Raw genomic sequence first — 11,994 nt, forward strand, 5'->3', positions numbered from 1 at the left:
CACTTACCCTACCTTTAACCACTTCAGCCCTATTTTATACCTACATGTAGGCTATTTGAAAATAGCCGATCTACAAACTCACAACGCGTCGCATAGTGACGCGTTGTGAGCTTGTAGATCTGCTATTTTCAAACAAACAGTTTAGTACTTTTACTTTTGGTACTTTAAGTACATTTTGATACCAATATTTTTATACCTTTACTCAAGTCAATTTTGAATTCCGGACTTTTACTTGTAACAGAGTATTTCTTCAATGCAGTATTGATACTTTCACCTAGGTATAAGGAATACTTTTTCCACCACTGCCAGTAGAATACAATAGTAATAAAGTAACAATAATGTGAGCAGCAGGTCCTCGTCTGCCTGTCCTACAACCTCACCAAGACCTTCTGTCTCCTGCTACTGTGTGCTCAGCCACCAGGGATTGATTGATTGATTGAATACTTTATTTAGACATGGAAACGATACATGGAAGTACAATTCACAATACAAGGTCCTCTAAACTGGATCGCTCATAAAAGCACAATGGCTTATTTAAAATGAGATCCCCACGCACTCAAATCGCCATGATGATGTTTAAGAAAACAGGGGGCAGCGTCTTTAGGGGCCAATTGGAAAGCAGTGTTAATGTTGACCGCAAATTCGGGATTCATTCTTAGTCTTTTGAATAACATCGCTGATATCATTCTGTCTGTCTGTCTGTCTGTCTGTCTGTCTGTCTGTCTGTCTGTCTGTCTGCCTGCCTGCCTGCCTGCCTGCCTGCCGGGCCCGTCCGTCCGTCCGTCCGTCCGCCTGCATTTGTTTGTTTGTATGTTTCTTTCTTTCTTTCTTTCTTTCTTTCTTTCTGTCTGCTATAAAGCACCTCAATCACACAAAGAACCACAAAATAACAGATTAAGATATACAGTACATGATTTGTTTTGTGCGATACAGATCCTAGTACATCTTTATGGTAGAGTATGAAAAGAAAAACACGTCACATTCAAGGTTTTCTTTATTGTTAACATCTTTGTGTGGCAGCTACTGTAGAACATAAGTCCCTACACAAGACGTATAACAATAAACATGACATGTTTCCTTCAGAGCTTGAGTAGTGTTTACCTGATTTCTGAAATGCCACCTGCCTCTGCCAACAGATGGCAAAGCACAGAAAATCCATGCTGTTAGGTTGCTGTTAGCATAAACATAGTATATATTACATTTATTTATTACATTATTTTAAAATGGTTTGACCAATTGAACCACAGCACCATGCCTATTCTGGGGGAACATAGCAGATCTACAAGCTCAGAACACAACCCGTTTTGAGCTTGTAGATCTGCTATTTTTGGTGAAGAGATTTGGTGTGGACGGGTAAAAAAAAGCTGTCCGACTAACATGTGCAACTCACATTTGTTTCTTTAACCCATTGAGACCTGAGGCCAATTTGACAAAATGTCTTCTAAATCCCAACAGTTTTCTAAAACACTTATGTTGCTATAATATCAGTGGTTCTCAAACTTTTTCATGTCAAGGACCCCCAAAAATGTATTTGGCCCCAGACCCCCGTCTCAAAATATTTAGTTCCAGGGACCCCCCCCCCAAAAACCAAAAATTTGAGTTACAAAATGTTTGCTTTAAAAAATATATATATATTCCAAGATTTGCACAAATGTTCACGACTTTTTCAAAAATAGCGGCTCTACAAGCTCATAGTGCGGCACTCGGTGCCGCGCTATGAGCTTGTATATCTGCTATTTTTAAATAGCCAAATAAATCTTAAAATAACACAGATGCGTTCCCGGTCTTAATGGATTAAGACTAGAGGGTTTTAAGTGGGTAAAAAATAATATATTCTTACATTTATAAAGAATGTTCTTCATGTCCAGAAGCCACACATGCGCTGAGCGAAGACGCCTCTGCTAGTCGATTGTGGTCACGTCTCTCCAACCCTATCAATATCGTATTGCTGTCGGGCATATAAACCTTGACTCTCCATATTTCAACTTTTTATGTATTTTTTTTTGTTGTTGTTTTTGGAAAATGAATGCCCTATACTTCACCATACAAGAGTGTTGCACAAAAGTAGTGGAAAATAGCAGATCTGCTAGCTCACAACGCGTTGCGATCACGACGCATTGTGAGCTTGTAGATCGGCCATTTACATTATTTAAAAAAATGTTTTCTGAAATAAAAAATAATAAAAAAACGTTTTGGGGGATTTACAAGGTTTTCTCCCGACATCAACTATATGTGGAATACGGTAAAGTATTGATGAGAGGTGGTGATCTTCTCCCAAAAAGTTGAACTCTTTGCTGCTCGAGGCGTCCAGAGCGCTCCTCCGCCAACGCCGGACGGCCGAGGGGCGCTGAAGAGGAGAGAGCGAGCTCTTTACCGTAGACATGCCTGTCAGAAAAGCCTTCTGCGGATGCAGCCCCTTAAGGCCCCCATGTCCACCAAGATAGTTGTTTTTCCTGAGCGCAGCAGCGCATGTTTTTAATCCATTGAGACCGCATCTGTGTAATTTTAGATTTCTTTGGCTATTCAAAAATAGCAGATAAACAAGCTCATAGTGAGCTTGCAGATCTGCTATTTTTTTTCCGAAAATGTGTGCAACTTTGAATATATATTTTTTTAACTCCAATATTTGCTTCCGGGGGGTCCCTAGAAGAAAATATTTTCAGATGGGGGTCCTTGGCCATATACATATAATTTTGGGGGTCCTTGACATGAAAAGGTTGGAGGGCCACTGATACAGCAACGTACTGTTAGGATTTAGAAAACATTTCTAGATTATGTATTTGGCTGCGTACCCCCCTACCAAAATATTTTGTTCAAGGGACCCCCCAGAAGCTAAGATTTGAGTTAAATTACTTTCGCTTAAAAAAAAGCAAAAACTATTTCAAAGATTTGCAAGTTATCCTCTAAGCAGGCAGGCTCTATTAGCTCAATGGTAAAACATTTCAGCAGGAGACCGGGTTCAAATCCGTGGTAGAAGAGGAACGTTGCATATTGCAGCTTTAAGCCAGCATGTTTGGTGTGTATGGCGTGTGATCCTTCCACATAGTATCACCTGCTTCTTCCTCAATGGAAGAACTTTGGAAGAAATTGCTTCTTGCTTTGTTGGGGCGTCGAGGCATCGACGATTTATATTCATACCAGCATCACATTGAATAGTGTTTATATCTTCTCTGGCTGCCGGCAGATGCTCAGTCAGTGCTAAAAGGTCATATTCATAACACGTTCATATGAATAATAGAATAAAAATAATACTTCCACAGAGCCTTTGAAAAAGTTATGGAAGCATAACTTAAGTTTTGTTTACCTCTGACATTTTGATGGCGGTCATTATCCATGTTTTTTCCCGTCGTTGTTGCTTAGAAAGGTATACCTTTTCTGTTAAAGAACAAATATCATCCTCCTCCCCGCCCGGCGTCCCTCCCCCCGTACACGGCCAATTGTGTTCGTATAGGCCATACATGGGCAACTGGCGGCCCGAGGGCCACATGCGGCCCCCACCTTCACTTAATGCGGCCCACAGGTTAATATCGGAATACTGATATGTTATTGATGTCAGCTGTTACAATTCCAAACATGCAAACATGACCCGCTTTAATTACTTCAGTCTAGTAGCTTATTAGAATTCTATAGTCTTTTTTTAAGTTCAATGTATTTGTATTTAAGTCCATAAAGTTAACATAAATATAACTAAATGCATTCGAAATTAAATAAAAGTGTTACTTTTCGGGATTCCAATTAAAAAATAGCAGATCTAGAAGCTCAAAACGCGTCGTAGATCTGCTACTTTTGTGTGACATAGAATGACGAAAAAAGTAAAAATACGGAGATACAGTATATGTATACGTGGCCCTCTGGAGTGTGGAAATGTAGTGGCCCTCTCCATCATCAAAGCTATAGACGTTCGACAAAATGTCGACCAATCTTGTGGTGGATTCGAACCCCCAGACTCCGCGGTGGTGGGCACTGGGCAGCTACAGCTACTACTGTATACAGTATATGCGAGTCAGTGAAATGAGCAACCTTTTGAAACAGAGGTGTTGGTTGAGTATGAGAGTATCTCGTGCACCGGTTCTCTACATACTGTAAGTGGTTCTCAAACGTGTTCAAGTCAATTAAAATGTATTTGACTGCGGGACCCCCATCTGAAATTGTTTTGTGCCAGGGACCCCCAGAAGAGAAGATTTATCTTAAGATTCAAAATGTTCCAAACATTTTCGATATTTTTCAAATATATTAAAAAAAAAGTGTATTATAGTGCAAATGTACAAGCTTGTAGCTTGTAGATCTGCTATTTTTGAACACATATAAATTGATAACGTGGTTAAAATGATGTTATATTAACTACTTTTAGTGGGGACCCCCTGGGGTTCACTGGTGTGCCGTGGGGATCGTAGATATCGTAGATACTTGCAATACATCTCCGATGTAGATCGTCTATTTTCGAATAGCCTAGGTATAAAATAGGGCTAAAGTGGTTAATGTATGTTTTATAATGTAATGATTTATATCTGCCTAGTAGCTAGTAACTAAAGTTTTCAAATAATTGTAGTGGAGTAAGAGTACAATATTTGCCTCTGAGATGTAGTGGAGTAGAAGCAAAAGTATTGGAAGTCGGAAATACTCAAGTACAAATACCTCAAAATGTTACTTAAGTACAGTACTTAAGTAAATCTACTTATTTACTTTCCACCACTGATTGCAGGATCATTAAAATAAACATGCTCTGAAAATACACGGGGCCCACCCATCTGAAGTGGTCAGATGGGTGGGCCGCGAATACTTTTGTGATTTTCAAGTTGATTTTCAAGCCCTGATCAATAGACTCTATTTCACCTTTAACATAAAGGCAGGGAAGACCCGGCCATTGTAGGCTGCATGGAAGTCCATATTTGGGCAACGGTTTGTTTTGCGTCTGTGTTGTGTCACGCCCCAACGCATATATGGCAGGTTGATTTACATACTGTATATTCACAATAGACTGCGTCAGAGTTATAGCTGTAAATATTAGAGCAATCATGGTGTATGAACACAAGAACCAAAAGGACGTCGCCCAGGGGGAACCCGTAACCGTGAATGAGTTCCTGATAACGGACGAGACCCTCTTACGAGTCCAGAAGCTGTTTGAGGAAAACGAGGAAGAGGTCGACAAGCTGTTGGACGAGATGACTAAATGGGGGAAAGAGAGACAGGGACTAGTTTTGGAAAAGGAGGCTTTCGCTGAGAAGAACCTGCAACTCCAGAACCAACTGGACCTCATCCAGGAAGAGCTCAGAACCAAAGAGTCTCTTTGCCAGAAATGGGACGAGGAGAGACAGAAACTAGCAGGAGAAAATGAGGCTGAGGCTAAGAGGATCGAGCAACTCCAGATTCAACTCTACCTCATACAAGAAGAACTGAGAGACAAAGAAGTTAAGTTCCAGACAAAGGAGGAGACCCTCCTACACGTCCAGAAACTGCTGGACGAGAAGGAGAAAGAGATCGCCGGCCTTAAGGCGAATCTCTGCACTCAAATGGAAGACTACAAAAGGAATCTGTCCTTGAAAGACCAAGCCTGGCAAGAGGAAATGAAGCAGTTAGAACAGTGGAAGATTTACGAACAAATGTACCAGATGGAGGAGAACAAGACGATCGGCGATGAGTACAATGTGGGCGAGGACGATCTGAGCACCAACGAGACTCTTTGGTGCATAGACGAGAAATGGGAGGAGGAGAGACTGGGTCTACAGGATGCTTTGGTTAGGAACGAGCAACTCCGGAACCAACTGCACCTTGTCCAGGAAGAGCAGAGAACCAAAGAGACTGATCGGTCCACGGAGGGTACATGGGAGGAAGAAAGACGGGGACTAGCAAAAGAAAAGGATGCTTTGGCTAAGAAGAATGAGCAACTCCAGAACCAACTGAACCTCATCCAGGAGGAACTGAGAAAGAAAGACGTTAGGTTTCAGACAACGGACGAGACCCTCCTTGATGTCCAAAAGCTACTGGAGGATAAGGAGGAAGAGATCACTGCCCTCAAAGAAAGTCTCGTTCAAATGCAGGACTACAAGGGGAGCGTCTGGAACGACTACTCGCAAGATGAACTCGAGCGGTTAGAAGGCCATTGCTACCTTAGGGAACAGATGTATCAGGAGGGGCACAAGAAGATGACCAGTAACAGCCCTCAGAATGAAGCACCCATCAGCGAGGAGGATGATGATGTTGTAGAGATCAAGTACGAACTGGGCCACATCCAGGAAGAGCCGGGAAGCAAAGATATCGTGTTAAAGGAACTGTCCAAGAGGACAAACCTCCATCATAAGAAGTTTGTCAGGAATTGGAACGCAAAGTCGTGAAGAAACTGAAGAATGAAATGTGTGTGGCCGTGTGGAAGACGGAAATGAAGTACAGGATTGTACAACAGCAGCACTTTAAAAAGTTTTGCTGTACGTCTGTCTTTGATATAGGCAATGTCCGTTATTGTCCTTCTGGGCCTGGGGTTTCCAACCACTGTCAAGCGAGGCCCCCCGACTGTCTTTGTAGGTAGAGGTATTCAGTCGCTGTGCCCTTTGCATTCCACGATTTGTATCGTCATTTACACTTTTATTTAGATAGGGACGAGTATAAATACAGGAAACTGAAGGCAGAGACACACGCGACATGGAGTTTGATTCAAAATGGGTCCTCGCGGCTCACATGGAGCATATGGTTAGTTGCTCTCCCATGCAGTGTTGCCAGATCTGCCTATTATAATATGGCTCTGCCACCATGTACAACATCCATTTCCTCTTTTGTTTGCTTTTTTAGTTCTGTCACTCCTGAGTTAGTGACCCAATTTATATATTTAACCTGGGAATGTAGGTTTAGTTAAGACGTCAGAAGTGACCTTTAAGTAATTCTGTTAAAATTTAAGTTTGTAATGTCTTTTACTCATCAAAAAAACTGAGTAAAAGACATTACACTACTGCAGTTGCAGTCTCCCATTAAAAGAGACTGCAACTGCAGCCTGCACCCACTCTGGACCCCCCCCCCCCCCCCCCCCCCCGCGCGTGGAGGCTAATGTTATCCCCATGGGAACACTAACCGTGCAGTTCAGTAAAATCAACTCTCAGGTCCTATAGCTTGTAGTTCTGCTACTTTTGCTATTTCTTAATTTGAATCCGTTTTGGACTGGAGGTTTCCACCCGACAGACGATATGGATATCATGATGTCCACAGTGCACGCATGCAACAATTGACGCGCTGTCTGTTCGAAACGATCAACCGCTGCTGCAGCTCGAATGTCCGGTCATCTGCGTTATTATTAGCACCATTAGCTTAGCTGAAACAACGGTGAACAAGGGCTTCTTCTCATGGTTGCGATAACGATTCGACGTTGGGTCGTAAATGATTACCGGGTTGTCAGACACAGCCGGGGAGGATCAAAAGAACAGCGTTCCTCTCCAAAGGTTGAACTATTGTCTGCTTGAAGCGTTCAGGGCGCTGCGCCAAGAAGCGCTGAACGTCAGGCGGACTCTGTCTTTTCCCAGTATTTCGCCTAGGTTAGGTTTAGGCATTCTTCGGACTACAGCGACGTCACCCGTTACTTATCGTTCATCCGCCGTATTGTTGCCGGGTCAACTCGGTGCATAGCAACAATAGGAAAAAGGCAGACCGGTGCTACTTTCTTTGATATTTTGTTGTTATGTGGATTCATATGCCTTTTTTACCTTTTGCGGTGTCTGGACTAATAGCATGGCCATCAGTTGAGTTTGAGAACATTTTTGTTTACCTGATAGAGAGTCCTGGTAGTACTTACATTTACTTTATTCATTCAAATCTTGAACTATTTCATGGTTTGCTGATGCACTGGTGTTTATTACCAACAGCCGTTGCATATGTTGTAAATACTTGCACCTGTTTTATTGCAAACTATCCCAAATCAACTGATTACGTTCCCCCATTTCCCCCACATTATTTTATTGACTTATTTTTGTCTTAACAGGTCCAAATAGCAAATGACAACTTGCGAGAAAATCATTATACTGCTTTCAATCTGGCATCCCTCTTTTTGGGCATATGGTTATAGGCAGAATAGCGGAGAGTTTAGAATATTTAGCGGTCTCGTTTTCAAGATCGAAAAAACATAAAATGTAACAATGTGTATGTTCCGTAATGCAAAGCCAATGGTGAAAGCTGTGTTGTTTGACCCGGCAAAATACCCGTATGTGTGTCTTAAAGAATAGTTTCTGTGAGGTCAAGGTTAGGGTTAGCCATACTTTTTTGTGAGGTTAAGTTTAGGGTTAAGGTTAGTGATAAGTTTATTTTATATCTATTTGTGAATTAATTTTTGTATAAGGCATATGTTATTGGGTTTAACTTTAACTTTAACAGCCATGTTAGAAAAGCCACCAAGTGATTTCTTTGCCAGACGCACACAGTCCCCCAGTGTGCAGCCGTGAACATTATGACATTATGAAACACGCATTAACCACTTTAGCCCTGTTTTACACATAGGCTATTTGAAAATAGCCGATCTACAAGCTCACAATGTGTCGCATCGCGGCGCGTTGTGAGCTTGTAGATCGGCTAGTGCTAGAGCACCTGCCCTTTGCCCTCTTGACCAGAAGTGCCCTTTTGAAAAAAGGAAAACAAACATTCTTTTTTTTCCAGTTTACAGCAGGGGTCTTCAACAGGGGGTCCGGGAACCCTAGGGGGTCCTCAGAGTTACTACAGGGGGTCCGCCAAATCTTTATGTGATATGATTTTTCTTTTTACCATAAACACTCGAAACCTAGCATCCCTTTTCTGAGGGACTTTAGCCACAAATAGCAGATCTACAAGCCCACAACGCCTCGCGCTGCGAGGCGTTGTGGGCTTGTAGATCGGCTATTTTTGGCAAAGAGGTATAGGTGTAGAGGGAAAAAAGAGCAGACCAAGTCAACAAAAAAAAGTATAATTTACTTGAGCACCTGCCCCTCAAAATGTCTGTGCACGCCACTGCCAACATGTCTTTACCATAGAAATGCATTGCACATACGCAAGTGTTTTATTTTATTGTTATAATTAACATTTTATTTTTGATCAAAGCCACTGTTGGTGGTATTTGGTTAAATGCATTGTTCAGTTACAGTTATACTACTTGAAGAAGCCTTTTATTGTTGTGAAATGTTTGTAACTGATATTGTTTTTTTCTCATTTTCTCTAGTTTTTTGTCTCATTGGAGACCATTTCTTTTACACGCTTGATTTAGAACATACTTTTGATCAATGGTCACGATTTTCTCATGCTTTGCTCTAAACTGAATATGATTTATTTAGGGTTTCACTTGCATCTCAGTTGTGGAGATGCTTCAGCAAGGGAGGCTTTGGGAAGGGGTTTTCCCCCTCTTCATACTGTTATGTACAGTTTTTTTGTTTTTTTGTTTGTTTGTTTTATTCTTCTTACACTATCCCAATAGTGTAAGAAGATCAAATCAGATCTCTAGCATACATTGTGGGTGTCCTTTTCACCCGTGGTTCTCAAAGTGGGTTCTGGGGACCCCCAGGGGTCCTTGGGGGGTTTCAGGGGGTCCTCAGCAAATTGTGTTAATACAGCATCAAAATCCTATCCTATCCTACTACTTTAATTGAAATGACCTCCAAAATGTGTCAGGGGTTGGTCAACACACGAACACTCCACTTGCCCCGAAACTTGCCCCAGACTGTTGATCAGAGCTCTGGCTATAATATAGGCTTCTATTCCCGCCTTCAATGTACTTACATATTGTACGGTTAATATAAAAAACTACATTTCCTACTACATCTTAACATTTTAGCCACAGCAGCTTTCCTACTTTTTGGCCCCATCATCCTTTTTCTTATCGGGCCTAGATGTGAGGGCCGCAAAGCGGCCCAAACCTCTAGTCATTTTAACCACTTTATACATGTATTTTTGGCTATTCAAAAATAGCAGATCTACAAGATTGTACATCTGCTATTTTTGAACATTTTGGGGAAAAATAAATCTAAATTGTTTGGAAGAGTTTGAATATCTTTTTGAATTGTCCAACACACATCTCTTCTTGGGGTCCCTGGCACAAACCCAAACCTCTAGTTTTATCAAATGGGGTCCACTAGAGGTCCTTTTACATTACATTACATTAATGTACACTGAGTCCAGCCCAGTCTGTCAGGGGATTTGCGGATTGACTCAACATCTGACTGGGATTTTAAGTCTAAGATGTACACGCTAATGGGTGCCTTGAGTCCAATGAGAATGACACGATCCCCCACCGTGCAACACGTGAAAGCACTAGTCATCCAACGTGGGCCTTTCCCTTCGGGCTCAACCTTCTTCCAGGAGAAGATCTCTGGATTGAATTTCCACAGATCAGATTTGGAGCCGCCAAATATGCACAGCTCTCCGTTGTAGACGAAGGCTGAATGAAACCCACGTTCTTCTGGAGGGAGCTGTGCACTAGGCACGCTCAGCCAGCAGTTGGTCTCTGTGTCAAACACTCTGATGGTGTTGTACATCATCCACTCCCCCCAGCCCCCAAATACATACATCTTAGCCCCGATCATGGTGGCAGAATGCCACGCTGAAGCAGGTGCCGGTATCCATCTGCTGGTGTCGATTGAAGACCAGACCATTGAGGCGGTGTCCAACTTGTAAATGTCATTGGTGCATTCATCCAGCTTGTTGAATCCTCCATGGACGTACATGTCCTTTCCCAAGACACATACAGAATACCCTTCCGTTACCTCTGGAATAGTCCCGGAAACATTTGGCTTGAACCATCGGTGGGTGTTGACATCAAATGCGTGTAGCACAACACTGAAGTCCCCATGGCATTTAACCACACCCACGACGTAGATGATATTTTGTATCAGCACAGCTTTGTGGCCCCAGGACTTAGAGGGAACCTCAAGGGAATGTTCTCCTTCAGTTGTCACTGCGGGCAACGTCTTCCAGCATAAAGACACAGTGTTGAAGACGCAGACATTGATACCATGATCCATGTTGTCCACGCCGTCATCGACTCCAAAGCAGAACACCATGTCTCCCACTGCCACGGCAGCGAAGCATGTCGTTGGGCCTCCGCTCACTTTTGTCAGCGTGCAGTGCGACATCTTAATCTCTCTTGAGTGATCCTCCACTGTCTTCAACCCGTCTCTGAACGTCTATCGTTGTGTGCTTCTCTTGACGTCTCTGCACAACCTTATATACTGTAGGCTGACCAGAGCGTGGGTCTGATGTCACACACAACATAAAGCATGTTGCCTAACAACGGCCGATTTGTGCAGTTGCCCATTCTACCCATTTTGTACTTAACCATTATCAGGGTCAATACTGTGATGACATATGACATCATCAGGGATCTCCATATATGGACATATACTCGGAGACCAGTCTATGATATCGGTACTGGGACGTCATACTGATGCCATCAGGGATCCATATATGGGGATTTGTGTATGAATGCTATACTTTAGTACAATTTTGAGGCATTTTTGAGCGGTGCAACCGCTCCTATAAGAGGGTTTAGGACCCATCCGTGGTGAAAGTTTTTCTTTCCGTCGTGAAAATTTGTCTTTCACTGTGACGGACGCCATGCTGTGGAAAACACGCCCATAGGCTAAGCTCTGCAGGACGTGCTGTGATTGGCTAGCGAGACACATGATGAAATTAACTTCAAACTTCGCAGACGCGCTGTGATTGGCTAGCGAGACGCATGATGAAATTAATAATAATTTAAAAATGTAAGCACGTCACTTCGCAGGACGTGCTGTGATTGGCTACCGAGATGCATGATGAAATAATAACTCATAAATTGCACCGCTCACTTCACACTGGGTGTGATTTTTGAGCGCTGCAACCGCTCCAATAGACGGATTTCCGCGCGACGTCATCACAGAGCAGAATGCGCAATCTGCGCATGCCTGGGGGTCAGTGGGGGAAAGGCGCGTTCGAAAATACAGCCCTGAGCGGCAGTGAGCGCACTGGCCAATACAAACTAATAGGCGAGTGTGCTCCGGTGCGTAATTTCCAAACGCA

The sequence above is a fragment of the Gymnoscopelus microlampas genome (assembly GCF_963454915.1).
Source record: "Gymnoscopelus microlampas genome assembly, chromosome: 2".
Taxonomy (NCBI): domain Eukaryota; kingdom Metazoa; phylum Chordata; class Actinopteri; order Myctophiformes; family Myctophidae; genus Gymnoscopelus; species Gymnoscopelus microlampas.